This window comes from Antechinus flavipes, chromosome 1 (genome assembly GCF_016432865.1).
Source record: "Antechinus flavipes isolate AdamAnt ecotype Samford, QLD, Australia chromosome 1, AdamAnt_v2, whole genome shotgun sequence".
NCBI lineage: Eukaryota > Metazoa > Chordata > Mammalia > Dasyuromorphia > Dasyuridae > Antechinus > Antechinus flavipes.
The window spans coordinates 53,551,694-53,573,201 of NC_067398.1; positions in this window are offsets into that span (position 1 = coordinate 53,551,694).

A 21,508-nucleotide genomic window follows, 5' to 3' on the forward strand; every position below is an offset into this window, starting at 1 on the left:
TGGCAAAAATACCAGAGTGGTTTGAGATCTCCTTCTCCAGTGGATTAAGACAAAACAGACTTGTTCAGGATCATACAGCTAATAAGTGTCTGAGACTAAATTTGAATCTTCCTGATTCCAGGTGTATCCACTATCCACAGAGCCACTTAACTGTCTCCATTATCTAGCTTAAACACCGTATAATTCTGTAAGACTCCCCAGCCAGAGGAAACTGGTCATCAGTGTGTACCCAGCAGCCAGTGGAGGTGAATTGGGGCTTGTTGTTCTCAGGCTCTGTCCTTCCTCTTGTCTTGACTTACTTCCACCTGCTGACTCTACCCTACCCACATAAATACTCTGAGTTTGTTGCCTGACTATAGAGGACATTACCTTAGAATCAGATATCCTTGGGAGGATGCCTTAAGTTTGTTTTCCTGCCCCTTTGCTTCCTGTGAATCTTCTTGTTCCTGACCAACTGCCAGACCATCTGCCTTGCCTTGACCTTTGACACCTAGGTTCCGGTCAGCCTGTTTGGTTTCTGACCTATTGCTTGATCCCATTTCTGGTATCTACACTTGCCCTGATTTCTGACTCCCTTCCTGGTTTCCAATCTGCAGCTTTGTCCTAGCTGTAACTCAGTCCTACCGAACTCCTGGTTTCCTTGCTATTTCCTCTGATAAGACTTTTAGGACTTGGTGCAGTTAGGGAGAAAAGACCTTGAGTTATTAGTAGTTACTTCCCCCCAGGTTATAAGGGAGCTGCAAATTCCCTCCCCAGGGTGAAAATCAGTGAAATAGGTGTGATTGGAAGCTAGCTCCTTCATGTTTATGGGGAAAGGTTGGAAGAAATAAGCTCACAGAATTTAGAAGTAATTAATATTAGAATAGATTGATATGAGATGAGTTAGAGTAATTAGTTAGTGACACGATTGTGTAAACTGAGGGAGGGAGATTGTGTATACTTGAGCTAAAGTTTATCTAAGGATATGGATTTCTAGACCAATAATGTGAAGGTGCTTTTCTAACCTGAGTGTGAATCTCTAGAGAGATTCTCCATTTATTTTGATGAGCATTTATTTAGGCACCTACTATGTGTTAGACACAGTGCTAGGGTAGGAAAAAAGAGAAAATTGTCCCTTCGTAGGAGATTATAGTCCACAAAGAGAAGCAACATGTGAATAGATAAATAAATACAAGATATATATGAGGTAAAATACAAAACATATACCAAGAGATAGAAATTGATCTGGGGATGGGAGAGGTAGAACACTAAAGTAGTAGAGGGAGGGGATGTAGGTCAGGGAAAGTTCCTGTGGGAGGATTCTGGCATTTGAACTGAGCCTTGTAGACAGCAAATAATTCCAAGAGGCTTAAATGAAGAAGGAGATCATTCCGCTTAGGGAGTGCAGACAGACTATGCAGAAGTAGGAGATGAAATATCATGTGTAAGGAACAGGAAGGAAGTAATTTTGGCTGGAATGTAGAGTGCAGAGTGGGGAGAATTGTGGTTGAGGAAGACACATTAGGGCCAGATCGCAAACAAGAGATTACATCTTAGAAGAGATAGAGAGCCCTTGAAGCATTTTGAGCAAGATTGGGACATCATCAGATGGTTTAAAAGATTGGGGGAAGATGTTCTCCACTTTGAGTGTAATTTTCCAAAAAGATCCCTAAACAAAAGGACTCCCTTAACTAAAAAGTGTCCACCATCTCCGAGAAAAAAATCACAGGTTCCTGTAAAGGAGAAACTTTTGAGATGGAAAACAACTAACCCAGGCACCCACTCCTCTGAGGCAAAAACATGAGAAGCTGGGTCTTACTCCAGACATGGAAACTCTGATTCAAGAACAATACAAAAGTTGCATAAGGTCATATAGTTTTTGTCAGCATGTGCTAGCTTCATATAGAGATGTTCCTGGTAACATAGAGGGGTATTCTGAATGGGCTTACAAATGTTAATGGCAATTATTTCTGTTTAGACCAGAAGCCCTGAGGGTGTACCCTCATCTAGATTACTTTTTTTTAATTAGGTAAAAGAGGTCATTCTTTGCCTCAGTTCTTACTTAGCTTTAATCATTGAATGGACATTGTCTCAATCAATTCGAAAGGCCAGGGTCTCCCACTGCATCCAGGACCATCTCCAGTTCTTATCTATATCTGCTCACTAGACCCAGATGGTTCTGGAGGAGAAAGTAAAATTGGTGATTTTAGACAGTCCAACTTAAATCCAACTCACTTGCATTTTCTGGCACGTCATGGTCCTCTTCAGGAATGAAGGAAAATAACAATGAACTTCTGCATCAGCAATAGTTGTTGCTCTAATTCAGGGCACTCAAAGGCTTCTCAAAAAAGAAGAGGCCAGTAGGAGCTGGTGAAGTTCTGGAAGAAAAAGCCTCAAGGCAGTCACAATATAGATATTGTCCCATCCTGCACTGCCCAGGACCAGATGGTCCTCTATTTCTCATAACTCTAGGAAGAGATAATATTAGTATCTATCAAGGGTAACGGATCATCCTCCATCCAGCAGGAAATGTGGTTTCTTGATTACAACCAAATTCTCACTCACAGGGGATTCAGGATCCTAGGGAAATTCCCCATTAGAGAAAATGAAGGGAACAGTGCTCCCAAATTGTACCCAATGAGAGAGAAAATGTGTGTACTGGATCCTGCTGCTAAGCCCAGAAAATTCAAACATATGAAACTGTGATGAAAAGTCTTGACCAATGCTATATGATTAGCATAATTCTGAGACTCTGGGAGTCTCTTCACAGAAAAAGGGAACTGAGAGTGTGTGCATAAATAATTTGACTGTCAGGATGCATGTGTGAGTATGTGGTTGCTGTCTACATTGCCTAATTTAGTCCCTCTGGAATCTGTTATTATGGAAAAAGTCTTGGATTTAGAATTGAAAGACAGGTTCAAATCCTATGTCTATTACTTTTTCTGTGTATCATAAACAGGGACAGGTCATTCATCTAGGGAGAGTATCACTTAGCATGGTGTCTGGCACATAGTAGGTGCTCAATAAAGACTTATTGGCTAATTATCTTTGTATTCACCTGTAAATGAATGGTTTGGACAGTTGTACAAACTACATTTGATAGATCTTGAAGAGATGACATCTGGACTTGGAGACAAAGACTCCAAGCTGCTAAAATGCTTCATTGACCAACCTGGATTAGAAGGATGGTCTTCTCATGCTGTGAACTGGTGAAGTGTTCTTGTTAGGAAGCAGCCATTATAAGTTGGTGATGGAGCATGGAGCAAAATTTTAGTGTGCATAGACATTTGGTGGGAGTGACTGAATGTGATAAGTCAGTGATGTGACTGTAAAAATGGACAGAGTTATCATAGAATCATAATATAGAGCCGGAAGAACCTCAGAGAATATCTGGTCTTATCCCCTCCTTTGACAGGGGAGGAAACTGAGTCTCAGGGAGGTTGTGGCTTACCTGAGGTCACAGGTGTAAGCATCAGAAATGGGATTTGAGCACAGCTTCTCCGACTCTCTATAGCCACTGTGTGTTCCTCTTTTTTGCTAAGTGATTCATTGGATGTCAGATGGAGAAAGTGATTGGGGTGATAATCTTCAGGAGAAGATCATTAGATATTTGAAGGTGCATTTTGGGGCTCTTGCTGCCAACCCCCTGGGGGCAGTTCTCTACTCAGAATGAGTCAATAAGCCACATTTCTCACATAACTTCTAGGCAGGGAGGCTGATAACTTTTTTCCTCTTTAATATTTTGATAGTTGCATTTCAATAGAATCAGTTTCCTTCATAATTCCATGTTTTATTACCATTACCATCATTATTATTTTTATTGTAGCCATTTAAACACTTTCTGAAAGATTGTCCATAGATTAACTGGACCACCCAAAGACTTCATGATAACAAAAAGATTACAAATTCTTGCTTAAAGAATAACTTTTCTAAGAAGGAATTTAATATTGAAGTTGATTTTAATATTGCTTCTCATGAAAGACAATTTTTTTTGGCTGAGGCAATTGGGGCCCAGGGTCACATAGCTAGAAAGTGTTAAGTGTCTGAAGTCAAATTTGAACTCAGGTCCTCCTGAATTCAGGGCTGGTATTCTATCTACTGCACCACCTAGCTGCCCCCAAGACATTTCTTTCCGGAGGTTTACAAAACAATAATAATTTTGAGAAATAGATCATCTTTAAAGCAAGTTAAGTTTTTCTTCATACTTTTAAAATTTTCACATTTAAATCTTTCCTGTCCCTCCCTTATTTCAAGATGTTTCTCCCTTTTGGCTTGGTTTATGTTATTCCTATATTAGTCTTCTTGTTTTCATGGTTTGCTATTAAAAGTTAATAAGGGAAAGCCTAGAAGACTAATCAACACCTGTTAGGGTAATTCAAAAGTAGATAAAATGACATTTACTCTTTAGGTTTATTAGCAAAAGAAATCATGAACCAGTTGTGTTCCCAGCAAGTACACTATCGGTATAGAATCATAGATCATAGCAAATCAAGTGCACTGATGTGTATGGAGTACTTTGTGAACATTAAAGCATTATAGAAATGACAGTTATTGGTACTACTACTACTAAGCCAGAAGGGCCTTAAGTAAGTCTTTATGTAGGACGAAATACAGACTCCTCACCTTGGCAGTTAAAGTTCCTCATAGTATGTCTCCAATCCACTTTTCCACTCATTTCACATTATTTTTCTTTCATGTATTCTATGTTCCAGCCAAATTCACCTAAATGCTATCCTCCAAATTCAGCATCCTCCTCTACCACCTTTGTGCCTTTGCATAGGCTGTTCCTCTTGCCTCCTGTGACCTTTCTCTTCACCTCTGTCTCCTAAAATCCTTAGGTTCTTTCAAGACTCTCCTCTGATGTCACCTCCTACATAGGAATCTTTCCTGATTCTGTTGCTTGTAGTTAGTTTTCTTTCCTGATCAAAATTATCTTACTTTTCTTAATATAAATATTGAATTTTCTGTCTTTCTTTGTTTCTGTCTATCTCTGTTTTTTTCCCTCCCCTTTCTTAAGAATGTATATTCCCTGAGGACAGGAACTATGGGGTTTTATTGGCAAAGATATTAGAGTGGTTTGCCATTTCTCTCTCCAACTCATTTTATAGGCAAATCGGGTGAAATGATGTGGCCAGAATCACCCAGATAGTAAGTATCTATGCTAGATTTGAACTCAGGAAAAAATAAGTCTTCCTGGTTCCCAGACTGATGTTCTATCCACTGCACCACCTAATTGTCCCTTGTATGATTGATGCTTAATAAATACATATTATATGAATTTTGATGAAAGTGGCAAGAGTAGGTTCTGGGGTGGGATTGAGGGAAAAATTCTGTCATTTTATGTGTAGCTGGCAGTTACACGGATTGTACCCCAGTTGGAATTACGAAGTTATACTTTAAGTCTGATTTCTCTTCATCTCTATCTCTTGACCTCTAAGTCCCAGTTAAAAATCCCATTTTTTATAGGAAGCCTTTCCCAATTCCCCTTTAATGCTAGTGCCTTCCCTCTGTTGATTAGCTCCAAGTTCTCCTATAAATTATTTGTTTGTATATAATTAATTGTTTGCATGTTGTCTTTTCCATAAGACTATGAATTTTTTCAGACATTGTTTTTTTTTAGTTTTTGCTTTTCTTTGTATCTCCAGTATGGTCCTTGGCACACTATAGTGGCTTAATAAATGCTTGTTGACTGCCTGCTTGCAGTATTTGGGGAAAACGATTTCATGATTTTGTCCAATTTTCATCCAGAAGCCTGGCACTGCAGAGCCAATGACAGAATGCAAATGTCCTTGGCTCTCTCTGCCTAAGACATAACTGGCATTGCCATGTAGTTGAGTAAGTATGTTTATTCGATGTTCATTTTTGCATTCAATTAGTATTTAGGAAATTTCTACTTTGTTCCAGAAGCAAGGAAGATAATATCTTGAAGTTTGCATCGGACTGGGAAACCAGAAGTCCTGGGTTTGTGTTTAGTTCTACAATGACTGAGGTAAGAAAAAAGAATAAAATCATGGCCTCCCACCACATATTCCCAGACACATTCACCTGAAATGGTTCATCACGTAGATGAACCACGAGATGGTCCTGATGTTCTTAATCAATGAGACAGCTGTTGTGTACAAGCAGTTATTCATATGTTTGGTATGTTTGTGCCAGGGTTCTGTGACCCCTGACTTTGGTGCATCCCATGGAGAGGAAATGACCTAAGGGCTATGGAGGATACAGCTTTTGCTGGTCTTGTGACATAGATTTATCACTGCCACATCCCTTTGTTGTGCTCTGTTTCCAAGACCTTGGATAGCTCTACAGCCTGGTATAGGTCAGAGGACACCCAGCAACTAACACAACCTAACACAGATACACAAGGAAAGTCATCTAGGAACACTAAATCTCTTCAGGATCACCACTACATCCCAGTGAAGTCCCCTCTGATCGTCCTTCTTTCATTGTTCAAAGGACAAGGTCCATGAAAGCAACCTAACACTCCCAGATACTCCCCCAATTGATACTAACACTAGCTCTCAAAGGTTGGGTTCCCCAGAGAAGCAGCTCCTTTCTCACGTTCCAGGGGTAACCCTGTAGCTGGATATAACTATTATTACTATTGCTCATAAGCCCCCACCAGTGTGCTTCTCATTAACAATCAGCCAATAGACTTAATTAGCTTTTTAGCAAAGCTAAAAGATGATACAGGGGAAACATGCAAACATCCCACCAAAAATATGGTGCATAGTTTCCCACAAATATATAATATTTATGGGAATAGGATGCTCAATCTTAAATTACATTGCCAGTGAGACACATATGTAGCATATGTGGCAAAGGGCAACGCAAGTCCTGATCTTACATGATCTGGAAATTACTTTTTTCTCCTTGTTTGGTCCTCACATAGCTTCCTTTAAGCACGGTGTCTTTCTGGACAGACCACTCAGCTGGTCTTTTAGGGTCTATGTCTTCATTGAATTCCTAGCTGCACTCTGTCATGCTGCCATTTTCAAAAGCTGCCTCCTCCTAAAGATGTCTAAAAATGTACCTGTCCTTGACAGTGTGTCTGCTTTTGATTGGCTAGAGTGTCTTAGTGCTTCAAAATCCTGATGATATGGTCAGTGGGTACCAGGCACCCTCTGGTATAGTCAAAGGCCTTTATTTACTTCCACAAAACATTCTTGGACCTTGATTCTTCAATTATAGAACTAGAACTGCTAGAATTTGATCAGCTATTTAAAATGTCAAGAGGTATGGCTCACTGTTTGACCTAATCAAAGCAGTTCTTACTTCAGTAATAAATTATCAGAAACAAATGCATTTTTATTTTCACATTAAAACATTATCATAAGTGGTTATATCTACTGAAATAGGAAATCTGTTTCTTGTCCTTACATCACTCTGGATTTTAAGAACAGGATTAGAATTGGAAATTTGACTAAGCTTTTAAGCACTCAGAATGCTTTTATATGATAACCACCAGAAACCCTAAAATTTAAAAAAGGATTGTCTCCAGCAGCAGTTGCTACTTTCCTGATCCCATGGCACCAATATCATACCTTCTTCAGTTGGGTAAAAATTTACAGGTCAGGCACCAATCACATGGTTAACCATGTTCCTTTGTTATAATGTGATAAACATAGTATTTACTCAAGAAATAGTTATTGAATAAATAAAAGATTACTTTTTTCAGTCAATCAACAAACATTTATTAAGTGCCTACTATGTGAGAAGTACTGTGTTACACACTGAAGTTACGAAGACAGTAAATGAAGCAATCCCTTCTTGAAAGAAGTTTTTGTTTTTGATGAAATCAAGCCATCTATTTATTTTCTTTCTGTGAAAACAGATTAAAAATTAATTGGATAGATGGAATGGAAAATGCCATCCACATCCAGAGAGACAACTATGGAGACTGAATGTGGAAAAAAGAATTTTATTTTCACCTTTTTTGTTTGTTCTTTTTTTTTTCTTTCTAATGTTTTTTTTTCTTTTGATCTGATTTTTCTTGCACAACATGACAAATATGGAAAAACCTTTAAAAGAATTGCACATATTTAGCCTAAATCCAATTGCTTACTGTCTCGGGGAGGAAGGAAGTAAGGAAAGGAAGGAGAAAATGAATATTGAAAACTATCTTTACACATATTTTAAAAAATACTATTGAAAATAAAAAAAGCTAAGCTTTAATAAAAAAAAATTTAAAAAGAAAATAAAAAAGCTCATTGAAAACTAAACACTACTTTGACTATCTCATAAATTCTGATATATTATCTAATTGTTGTCATTTTCTCTAATGAAATTATTTATTGTTTCTATGATTTGTTCTTTGACCCACTCATTCTTTAGAATTAGATAATTTGATTTCCATTAATTTTTAATCTGTTTCCATAGCCATTTATTGAATTTTTATTTTTATTGCATTATACCTGAAAATAATATATTGAACATTTTTGTTTTTCTGCATTGTATGTGAGGTTTTATGCTTTAATACATAGTAAATTTTAAAATTTAATTTACCTTTAATGAGAGAATTTAATACAAAAATATTAACAAATTGAAATTATGTAAATTATTTCATTGTATATAAATGCAAGCATATTTTGACCTATAAATAGTATTAAAGTATTTCCTTGATTAACCAGAATGCTTAGGATATAGTCTGTATAACTAATGACTAATATTTAATTCTCTTAGGCAAAAACCTTTCAAAAACGTAATAGTTCACTTTTTTTGGTCTTAATTTTATTGCTTTTACTAAGCTAAATACATTGCAATAGCTAAGAATCTTGCTATACCTTAGTCATAATTAAGTCAATCAAATCTAGCTTTCTAATGGCATGTATAATTTATAATACATGGTAAATTTTTGTAAAGGTGCCATATATAGCTGAGAAAAAGTATACTTCTTTCTATTCTCTTTCAATTTTCTTGAGAAGTCTCTCATAGCTAACTTCTAAGATTCTATTCATTTCCTTAAATTATTTCTTATTTATTTTATGATTAGATTTATTTAGTTCTGAAAGGGGAAAGTTGAGATAGCTCACTAGATTAATTTTATTGTCTATTTCATCTTGTAACTCATTTAGTTTTCCCTTTAAGAATTTGGATTCCAAAGGGCAATTTAACTGTGCATACCAGCACAGTTTGATCTAGTAATACCAGTCCTAGGTCTTATCCCAAAGAGATCATAAAAAGGAGAAAAAGACCTACATATACAAAAATATTTATAGCAGTTCTTTTTGTGGTATAAAGAATTATTGAGGGAATACCCATCAATTGGGGAATTCTGAATAAGTTATGGTAAGTCATTAAAGTGAATATTTTTTTTTAATTAAAGCTTTTTATTTTCAAAACATATGCATAGATAATTTTCAACATTCACCCTTGCAAAATCTTGTGTTCCAATTTTTTTCCCTTCCTTTCCCCCACTCCTCCCAGATGACAGATATATTAAACATGTGAAATTGTTATATACATATTTCCACAATTATAATGCTGCACAAGAAAAACCAGATCAAAAAGGGAAACAAATGAGAAAGAAAACAAACTGCAAGCAAACAACAACAAAAAAGTGAAAATACTATCTTGTGATCCACAATCAGTTCCCACTCTGAGTACAGATGGCTTTCTTCATCATAAGACCACTGGAAGTAGCCTTGAATCACCTTGCTGTTCAAAAGAGCCATGTCCATCAGAATTGATCATTGTATAATCTTGCTTTTGCTGTGTACAATGTTCTCACTGATTGAGACAATTCTGAGGCACCACTTCACACCTCTCAGATTGGGTAAGATGACAGGAAAAGATAATGACAAATGTTGGGGAGATGTGAGAAAACTGGGACACTAATACATTGTTGGTGGAATTGAGAACTAATATAGCCATTCTGGAGAGCAATTTAGAACTGTGCACAAAGGGTTATCAAACTGTGTGTCCTCTTTGATCCAGCAGTTTCTATTGGGTCTGTATCCCAAAGAGATCATATAAAGGGAAAGGGACCCACATGTGCAAAAATGTTTGTAGCAGCCCTTTATGTAGTGGCGAAGAAACTGGAAACTTAGTGGATGCTTATTATTTGGAGAATGGCTGAATAAGTTATGGTATATGAATGTAATGGAATGTTACTATTTTTAAAGAAATTATCAACAGGATGATTTCAGAGAGGCCTGAAGAGACTTACATGAACTAATGCTAAGTGAAATGAACAGAACCAGAAGATGATTGTACACAGCAACAACAAGATTATATGACGATCAACTGTGATAGATGTGACTCTTTTTAACAATGGGGTGATTCAGGCCAATTCCAATAGACTTTTGATGGAGAGAGCCTTCTGCATCCAGAGAGAAGACTATGAGGATTTAATGGGCATATTTTCAACTTTGTTGTTGTGGCTGTTTCCTTGCTTTTTTATTCTTCTAATTTTGTTTCTTTCTGATCTGATTTTTCTTGTGCTGCATGACAAATGTGGAAATATGTGAAGAAGAATTGTATATGTGTAACATATGTTGGATTTTTTCTATCTAGGTTAAGAAGTGGGAGAAGGGAGGGAGGAAAATTTGGAATACAAGGTTTTGCAAGGGTGAATGTTGAAAACTAGCTTTGCTTGTATTTTGAAAAATAAAAAGCTATTATATTATATTATATATCATATAAAGATAGCTTTAAAATAATATAAAAATAAAAATACTTTGGTTTCTTACCAGGAAGAGACTTTGTTTCCCTGCAGCAATGCTAGTGGTTCTCTTGGCCATTGAACTGTGACCAAATCCTCTTCTTTCTTGTGAATGACTAAAAACATTCTTTTTTTAACCTGGAACTATGACCAGGACCCTGCTTCCATGTGACCACAAGTTTTACTGTTTTGCACTTTGGAACTTAGACCCCAAACTGCATAAAAATAATATAATATAAAATATATATATAAAAAAGATAACATCTCAAAAATTATCTCTTCTCAATCCACTTTCCAGGTCAGTTGTTTTTCCAATGAGCTATTTTATATTTACTTTTTTCATTCTTTTAACTTTGTTTTATTGTTCTTTGATATTTCTTGGAATCATTAGCTTCCACTTATCCAAAATATTTTTTTTAACAGTGAATAAAACTTCATGGTTTTTTCCTGTTCATCCTATATTAACATTGCCACTGGTCACAAATCAGAATAAGTCTAATTTTGAAGAAATGATTTTCTTGAGAGAACTTCTGTGCTTCCCAGTTATTTAGCCAATTTTACTTTTTAAGGAGTTTTTTATCAGTGAATTTTTGTGCCTCTTTCACTATTTACTCAGTTCTATTTTCTTTAATATGTTATTTTCTTCAGCATTTTTTGTTGCCTTGCTTATTAAGTTGATGACTCTGTTTTCATAATTTTCTTGCATCACTCATTTCTTTCCTTAACTTCCTCTCTACTTCTCTTATTTTATTTTAAAATCTTTTTTGAGCTCTTTCAGTAATTCTTGTTGAGCTTATGTCAAATTCACATTTTTCTTCTTTGAAGCTTTGCTTATAGGGTTTGATATTATTGTCTTTTGAATTTATGCCTTAATCTAGCCTGTTACCACAATTGATTTTTGTGGTCAGCTTCTTTATTTTTATTATTATTGTTTGCTCATTTCCCCAATCCTAATTGTTGACTTTTAACTTTATGTTAAAGTTGGGCTCTGCTTCCAGAGTGAAGTAAGTACTGTCCCAAACTTTAGGTTTTTTGTGCTGCTATTTTCAGAGCTAATTTTGGGAATCTTTAAATTTTCAGTACTTCTAAGGAGGTAAAAGTTTTAAGGAGAGTTATGGTAACTATTTTTCTGGTCTCTACTTTGGTTTCTTACCAGGAAGAGACTTTGTTTCCCTGCAGCAATGCTAGTGGTCCTCTTGGCCATTGAACTATGACCAAATCCTCTTCTTTCTTGTGAATGACTAAAAGCATTCTTTTTTTAACCTGGAACTATGACCAGGACCCTGCTTCCATGTGATCACAAGTTTTACTGTTTTGCACTTTGGAACTTAGACACCAAACTGCATAAAAAGCAATTTCAACAAAATCCTGAACCCAGGGCCAGCAAAAGATTCCTTTCAATCTCTGATCAGTTTTCTGACACTTTTACCATCTGGGCTGAGAGATTTCAAAGCTACCTGCTCCTATTGAAGCCACCTTCAAAACCTGCTGCTTGTGTTATTATCACGTGCACTGAATTCTAGGCTGACTACAATCCCAATTGCACAGACCTTTCCTGTTGACCTCCTAATTGTTTGTTGACTGTCACTCTGAAATTTCATTGGAAGTGTTATTTTAAAGGTGTTTGGAAGGAATGCTAGGAGAGTTAAACTGAGTTGTTGCCTGTATTCTGCCATCTTAGTTCCCTGTATGAAAGAAGATTTTTAAGAGCTATATTTTCTCAGCCTACCCTACATTAAATTTCCTTTCTAGTACTACAGTTTCACTGGCCCATAAATAGACTATGTTGTTGATTTTAGTCTCCGAAAATGAAAAGGGATGAAGTGAGAAAGTTTTCCCCTTTAGGGATCTTTTTGTGACAATGCTAGTTAATGCCATGATATAAAATATAAGGTAGGGGAAATGTCTACCAAGTTTCTTTTCTTCTTCATGTGAAATTGGCTAGTTATTTTCATTAAAATACATTGAAACTGTCCTAAACACTTAATTGGTTCAATGGATTAAAGGATCGGCATTACTTCTTTTTAGCTGGAGCCTATAGTACAAAAATCCATAGAATATCAACTCCATGATGCTTGATCTTATTGACTACTGGGGCAACTTAGAGGCAGGGAGAATTGTGGTCAGCTAAACCAGAGTTAAATTTTTGCTGCCCATACTTATTGAATATTCTCCTCCTGTTATGACTAAATAAATCTCCTTTTATTAACTCTTTGATAGACTATGAGTATCTCATTTTATTCCAGTTTCAAACCTAAACTATCAAGGGACCAGTCTGGTCAGCCTTGGATTGTGACAAGAAATGAGACCAGACAAATACCATTCTTCCAAATTGATGTGGCAAATGAATATCATGAAATGAAGTGTACATCACTGTCTTCTCCATTAGATCTAGCCATTTATAAGTAGGGAATATATAAAGTGATTGAACAATGGATGATTGTATGGGTTTACTAAATATTAATTACTACCACCCTTGTCAGCCTTATTGGCAAACTGGGATATGTTTATCTGTTCTCATACACCAAATGCCAACTGGATTCATAGCTATTGTTCATAGCTCAAGAGAGTTTCCCTGAGTTATTCGGGAGCTGATATATTTGGATTTCTGTTGGATTTTATTGACAAAGCTCCTGCAGTAGGTTCCCTGGGGACAGAGGGAAATATTGGTGCTAAATATGAAACAACAGGCTGATAGGAAAGTCCTGGCTGTCCAGCATCCCTGATGGGGGCTATTTCAGAGAATTGAGGGCTTACTTCTTTAAGTACTAAAGCATATTTTATTTTAATCATATTAAAGAAAGATGCTTCTAAGATTTATCTGACATTTCCCTGGTGTCCTAAACAGAATACAGTCAATTCCAACTCAACATAAGCAGTCCTAAAAATTGCTATGCTCTGCAAGATCAAGCAATAAAATCCATAAGCTTATTGGGGAAAGTGAGACAGAACACTCAGTGACATATAAAAAAGATAAGAATCTAATAAAATGGTAACACAGTTTTATGTATGTTAAATGGTAAGAAACATTTAAATACTACAATAAATAATGGTGATCTCTTTGGCTTTGGGTTGACATTTAGCCTAAACTCTGGTTCCCAAAGGATGTGGGTTGACAAAATCTATGGCTTTGGCAGAAGAGTATCATTGGAAAGTTACAATTCCAAGAGGTATTGTCAGTATGGGAGTGGGTAGGTACATGTAGACTAGTCATCCTCTATCTACAGGATAGAAAATATATAAGTAAGACATCTTACCTTACAAAAGACCTGATTGTGAAAATGGGTCTTAAAAAGGGTACCAAACCTACAGGTTGTGAGTTATTGTGAAGTGGTGGAAGGAGACATCTGAAAACTGATGGAAATTTGAAGCACCAGAGGTGGATGGAAATATCCTGTTGTTCACTTCTTGTTTCTTCTGTAGTATCTTTCTTTGTTCTATCCATCTCTTGCAAATGAATTCAGACATAAGCAAATTCAAAATTCATTTTATGGTCAAATTAATTGCCCCCTTATATATCAATCCTGTTGGAACAAATTCTCATTTTCAAAGCAAGTGTTAGAGCAGATTAACTGTACATGGAATGGAACACGGAGCCAAGAATTAGAAGGGACCTTTGATTTCAGTATATCTTAGTTCCTCATTAAAAATGAGGAACCTGAAGCCTAGAGAGAGGAAGTCATTTGTGAAAACTGATAAAACAGTAGAGGGAGGATTGGAACACAGGTCCTCCGAAGCTAAACCCACTTCTGTTTTGACAATATCACACTGCCTCTTCAAAGGAGGTCTATGGAACTCTTTCCTTCAGATAACTGTATTTGATAATTTCCTTATTATGAATGACAGTGATTTGATTCAGTTCAAAAAGCATTTATTCACAATTTATTATGGTAGAAGCTAGTGATACAAAATGAAAAAATTGAAATAATTCCTGTCTTCAAGGAGTTAATGTTCTACACAGGAGATGAACATGTAGAAAGCATTGGAAAGCATGCTGGGTTCTGGCATCAGAACTTGTTGATGTGGTTTATTCAGGTCTGATTCTGAGACACCATGAGTCATAGCATAGAAATGTTGTCCATGGTCTGGGGTGTGTTTTGTTTTGTTTTTAAATTTTTTTTTCTGAGTCAATCGGAGTTAAGTGACTTGCCCAGGATCACACAGCTAGGAAGTGTTAAGTATCTGAGGTCAAATTTGAACTTAGATCCTCCTGACTTGGTTTAATTTTTTTTTTTTTTTTGCAAAGATACTGACGTGGTTTACTATTTCCTTTTCCAGGGCATTAAGAGGAACAGAAGTTAAGGGACTTGCCCAATTATACCCAGGCTCGCACAGCTAATTAAGTATCTGAGGTCAGATTATAGTTCAGATCTTCCTGGTCTGCAGGCCCAGACTTTTACCATTAAGCCACCAGCTGCTTCTAGAGGAGCTGAGTTTAGATCCTACTTCTGACACATATAAGTTACATAATCACATAAGTCATATAATTTCTCTGGCACTCATTTTACTTATCTATAAAATAAGGAAGCTGGACTAGGTGACCTCTCATGTTTTTTCTAGCTCTAGATTTAAGATTCTATCTATATATGAATATTTAACAGCATGCAGAATTATGAAATATCATGATATTATGATATAATAAATATGAAATAAATACAGAGTAATTTGGTGTCAGGGAGTACTACTAACAATTGTTATTGAGCTGTCAGTGATACCTTCAATGTCCATAGAAATGTTATTTTTTTCTACAGAATGGATTCAGTATGCCATGTCCATTGAGTTCTTATGTCTGATTTTTATAGTTTTCCTGTTCCTGCCTTAGATCCCTAGCCATCTGCTGTTGCTTCTCCTCTTGGTTATTGTGCCTGCCTGTTCTCTTCCTCCCTTTCTAATTTGATGCTTCTAACCTGCTGTTTTTGGACAGGATAAGTAGATTGGTCGTTCCAGAGAATAATAATAATGATGATAGCTAACATTTCAGTAGCACATTACAATTTGCAAAGCCCTTCACACATTATTTCATTTGATCCTCACAACTACTCTGTGAGGTAGGTGCTATTAAGCTTTCAATAAGGCATTTAATAGAATCTCTCAGGCTGTCTTTGTACACAAGTGGAGAGATGTTGACCAGATACATACAATTAGATGGCCTCCGGGCTGATTGAGTCTAAAGAACAGCCATTAAAGGGTTGATGCTGAAATGGTGAGAGGACTCTCGTGTATTATCTCAGGCATCTGTCTATTGCTGTTCCTATGCTGTTTCAATATTATTATTAACAGTGCAAAATTGAAACAAAGCTAAAACATTGGAAAACAAAGTCAGGATCCGCAAAGGTATCAGTAATTAGTGGAATATATTTTAGTTATTCAGGAAATATGTTTGTTTCTTTCTGGATTTTCATCTGTTTCCTAGGTAGGTTGAGTTGCTGGATACTGAATCTAGGAAGATGAGGACGAATCACTTGGTGAGTGCAGTTCCATCCACTCTGATATACCCTGAATACAAATTATTCTAAATTCAGATCTACCCCCAAAACAATCTTGAATACAACAGCATCCAGAGATACCTTCTCAGAGTTAGTGCTTGGCCAAGTTTTGACGGTTGAAAAGTTTGTCTTTGGACAATCTTGACTCTATTTTGAATTTATTCAATTAGTCAAACTTTCAAAAATGCCTACTTGGTTCAAACAACTAGGGATGCTGAAGAAAAGAAACAATCCCCATCCACAAAGAGACTGCATTCAACTGAGGGACATAAAATGTATATCAACAAATAAATACAAAGTAATACAGAGTAATTGAAAGATGGAGAAATCACTGAACATTGAGGGTTCAGAGAATGCCTTCACTTTCCTTAAAAGCTCTTTCTTTCTTGTGTCCCCAGCATATGCTACCTGGATATTTGCTACCTTGTTCTCTTTTGAGTTTCATTTGTTGTTATATGTATTACAAGGACATTTAGCATATGTCCTGTCTCCTATTGTAGACTCTAAGTTTGTTGAGGGCAAGTTGCATGTCAGTTTGTATCTTTGTATCCTCAGGACTCAGCACAAGTATTAATTGAAGTCAACTCTTCTGGAAGAAAAATCTTGAGGATTTTTTTTTCTTAATCTTCCAGGGATTACTTTCCTGAGGTTTTCTTTCCATTTTATTATTTATAATATGGAGATTACCTGCCAATGCTGTCAATCCACGTTAGTTCAAGAAGAAGAAATTCTTTTTCAATTAAATTTTCTTTTTTTCTTTTTTTCTCTTTTTCTCTTTTTCCTTCCCCTTCCCCTTCCCCTCCCCTCCCCTTCCCTTCCCCTTCCCTTCCCTTCCCCTTCCCTTCCCCTCCCCTCTTCTTCCCTTCCCTTCCTTCCCCTCCCCTCCCCTCCCCCTCCCCTCCCCCTCCCCTCCCCCTTCCTTCCTTCCCCTCCCCTCCCCTTCCCTTCCCCTTCCCCTTCCCCTCCCCTTCCCTTCCCTTCCCCTCCCCTTCCCCTCCCCTCCCCTCCCCTCCCCTTCCCCCCTTCCCCTTCCCCTCCCCTTCCCCTCCCCTTCCCTCCCCTTCCCCTCCTCTCCCCTTCCCTTCCCCTCCCCTTCCCCTTCCCCTTCCCTTCCCTTCCCCTCCTTTTCCCCTTCCCCTTCCCCTTCCCTTCCCTTCCCCTCCTTTTCCCCTTCCCTTCCCCTCCCCTTCCCCTTCCCCTTCCCTTCCCCTTCCCCTTCCCTTCCCCTTCCCTTCCCCTTCCCTCCCCCTCCCCTTCCCTTCCCCTCCCCTTCCCCTTCCCCTTCCCTTCCCCTTCCCTTCCCCTTCCCTTCCCCTCCCCTTCCCCTTCCCTTCCCTTCCCCTTCCCTTCCCTTCCCCTTCCCCTCCCCTTCCCTTCCCCTTCCCTTCCCCCCCTTCCCTCCCCTTCCCCTCCCCTTCCCCTCCTCTTCCCCTTCCCTTCCCCTCCCCTTCCCCTTCCCTTCCCCTTCCCTTCCCCTCCTTTTCCCCTTCCCCTTCCCCTTCCCCTCCCCTTCCCCTCCTTTTCCCCTTCCCTTCCCCTTCCCCTCCCCTTCCCCCTTCCCCTTCCCTTCCCCTTCCCCTTCCCTTCCCCTTCCCCTTCCCTTCCCTTCCCCTCCCCTTCCCTTCCCTCCCCTTCCCCTTCCCCTTCCCCTTCCCTTCCTTCCCCTTCCCTTCCCTCCCCTTCCCCTTCCCTTCCCTTCCCTTCCCTTCCTTCCCCTTCCCTCCCCTTCCCCTTCCCTTCCCTTCCCCCTTCCCTTCCCCTCCCCTTCCCCTCCCCTTCCCTTCCCCTTCCCTTCCCCTCCTCTTCCCTTCCCCTTCCCCTTCCCTTCCCTTCCCCTTCCCCTTCCCTTCCCTTCCCCTTCCCCTTCCCTTCCCTTCCCCTCCCCTTCCCCTTCCCTTCCCTTCCCTTCCCTTCCCCTCCCCTCCCCTCCCCTTCCCCTTCCCTTCCCTTCCCCTTCCCCTTCCCTTCCCCTCCTCTTCCCTTCCCCTTCCCCTTCCCTTCCCTTCCCCTTCCTTCCTTCCTTCCTTCCTTTTTCTTTCTTTCTTTTTTCTTTTTGCTGAGGAAATTGGGGTTCAATGACTTGCCCAGGGTCACACAGCTAGGAAGTTTTAAGTGTCTCAGACTAGATTTGAACTCAGCTCCTCCTGAATTCAGAGCTAGTGCTCTATCCACTGTAATTTTTTTCTATTACAAAAATCCAAATCCATTCTCTCTTCTTCCCACTTTTTGCCTTCACTGAAAAACAAAACCCCAAATCTTTGTAACAAATACATATAATTAAACAAAAGAAATTCCCGAATTGGCCATGTCCAAGCAACAAGCAATTTATTAAGCATCTACCATATGCCACGCACCATACTGAGGTTCTAGGGATATAAAGAAAAAAATTAAGACACTTCTTACCCTCAAGAAACTTATGTTCTATATGGAGGTAGGTGGGGAGTGAGAAACATTGTATAATGTATACAGCTAAGAAAATACAAAATATACATAGCTATATACATAGCTATTTCATTGAAGGAGAGGGTGTGCTGGGGTTCTGTGAAAATTAAATGAGAGGCTATATTTGAATAATACATGAGATCATATGGGAAGAGAGTGACCCATGCCAAAATGGAACTGGCATGATGGCAGATGAAAAACTGAATGAGTCCTCAGTAGGATTCTACTGTTAATCTAACTCAGGAATACTTCACAGTGGAGCAGGCTTCTCTCCAGGTTGTCAGAAGAGCAAAAAACAAATTCACACAAATGGCCAAGAACTAAATTAATTAAAACCCTAAATATACTTCTATTTTTAGATAGGACTACTGATGGTTACCATTAAATTAGCAGCCACAGAATTTGTCAGTTGCAATAACAAATTACAGGAGAGGATGAATTAGAGCCAGCTCTTCTGCCTCTTAGAGCTGATTGTTAAATTTCCACTATGAGCATTACACCTTGGAAGTCAGCAAATCCTACATATCAGGGATTGAATTATTGCTTTGCTAATTTGTTAATGTACTTTAATTATTTTGCTAAATAGGTTCAACTGATGGAGAAAAATGTTAATAATACCAATTCAATTTAAGAGTATGTCCTATGTACATTCTCCACTCCAGAACTGGTTGTTAAACAAACACTTACAAGTACACTCTTGATAGTAACTAATTGACTTTCATAATACTGACTTTGAAACTTCCTTCTCCCCCTCTCCCACTCTCACATATTTAGAGCTGAAAGGGATTTTAGTGATAATCTAGTCCAAGCTCATTTTTACATGTAAGGAAATTTATATCCAGGGAAGTGAAGCAGTTTGCTCCAAGTCTATGCAAAGCTTATATAATCTAAATCAGGACTTGGACCCATGTCCTTTGGCTCCAAATCCAATATTCCTTCTTTTTCACTATACTATCTAAATTATCAGAGGAAGGTTCATTGTTCCTAAAACCATATTTTGTCAAGAGTAGTTGTCAAACCACTTTATCAATTGGGAAACGGCTTATTTTTATTTTATGTTTTATAAATTGGACTCAGTTCCCTTTATATTTGAGAAATGAGATCTTAAAGAATTTGCTATTTTTTTTGATAATTCTTCATTGTTTATGGTATCTTTTAGCAAATGTAGTTTCCCTGATAGGTAAGTGTCTTTTAATATATTAGGGTATTTTTGAAAACTGTAATGTATTTGTGGTACTTAAAACAAGTCAGTTAGTCAAAGAGAGCCTTAGTTCATTTATCATTTACTTAAAAAATAAAATAAAATGAGGAGGTTGGATTCAGTGCCATAACTCCCACAATACACCCAGAGCAAGAAACATAAAAAGTACTCTTAAATTATCTTTTAAAGTTCTAGGAGAGAGTGTAGACAGAAATTCTGGGATTCAGTAAGGCTAGGAGGGGAGGAAGTTCAATTGAAGTGAGGCAGTTGGGAGCAGGGTGATTGATGTTTGGGGAGAGGGAGGAAATATGTATAACTTGTTAGCTATGTTGATTAATTAGTTTTTCTTAAATTAGTGCTAAGGTCAATTGTTTTTATAGTGATGAAGGAATTAAAATGTATTGACCATGCCCTCTAAATTTTGGCACTCTATGGAAAAGCTCCAGTTTCTCCATCATACTTACAATTCTGATTGAAGTACATCATTTCCAAAATTATTTGCCACACTAATATTCTATGTTCCTATGAATAAATGAATTTTTATTTTTGTATGTACTATGTACTAGGCTCCAGGTTAGCTGTGGGGGATATAAATACAAACAAGAGAATCATTCTGTTCTCTTAAGGAGCTTACATTACTTCTCTCTCTCTCTCTCTCTCTCTCTCTCTCTCTCTATATATATATATATATATATATATATATATATGTATATATATATATCATACACACACATATATATATAATCTGCATGTGTGTGTGTCTTTGTATGTGTGTCTATCTATATATAAATTGCTTATTTCTAAATTCTTAAAAAAATTTTTGAGTTCTAATTTCTTATTCTCTCTTTAGCCCCTCCCTCAGCTATTGAGAAAGCAAGCAATATGATATCAATTATTTGTGGGAAATCAATGCAAAACATTTCCATATAGGCCATATTGCCAAAAAAAAAAAAGCAAGAAGAATAAAGTGAAAAATGATGCTTCAACTTATATTCTCTGTAGGTGGACAGCATTTTTTATCATGAGTCTTATGGAATTGTCTTGGATTATTGTTTTGATCACAGCAGCCAAGTCTTTCACAATGGATTATCATGACAATATTATTTTACTATATCCAGTGTTTTCCTGGTTCTGCTCACTTCATTCTGAACCTTTTCATATAGACTTTTCTCAACATCCCCCTCATAATTTTTATAGCACAATAGTATTCCATCATAATATATCATATATATCACATCTACTTTAGTCATTCCCCAATTGATAATTATCCCCTAAATTTCTAATTCTTTGCCACTATAAAAAGAGCTATAAAAATATTCCTGCATATATAGATCCTTTCCTTTCCTTTTTTTTTTTTTTTGTTCTCTTTGGGTAGTGGTATGAGTGGGTCAAAGTGCTCAGTTTCATAGCACTTTGGGCAGAGTCCCAAATTGTTCTCTGGAATGGTTGGACTAATTCACAAGTCCATCAACAGCTTTAATGTTCCTTTCCCACCCCTCCATATGTCCTTCAGCTTATCATTTTCCATTTTTGTTATGTTAGCCAATCTGATAGGTGTAAAGAAGTACCTTAAAATTGTTTTAATTTGTATATATCTAATCAAGAGTGATTTAGAGTATTTTTTTATATGATTATAGGTAGAATTGATTTCTTCTGAAGACTGTTCATATCATTTGACCATTTATCAATCGGGGAATGGATCATTTTTAAGTTTTATAAATTGGACTCAGTTCTCCT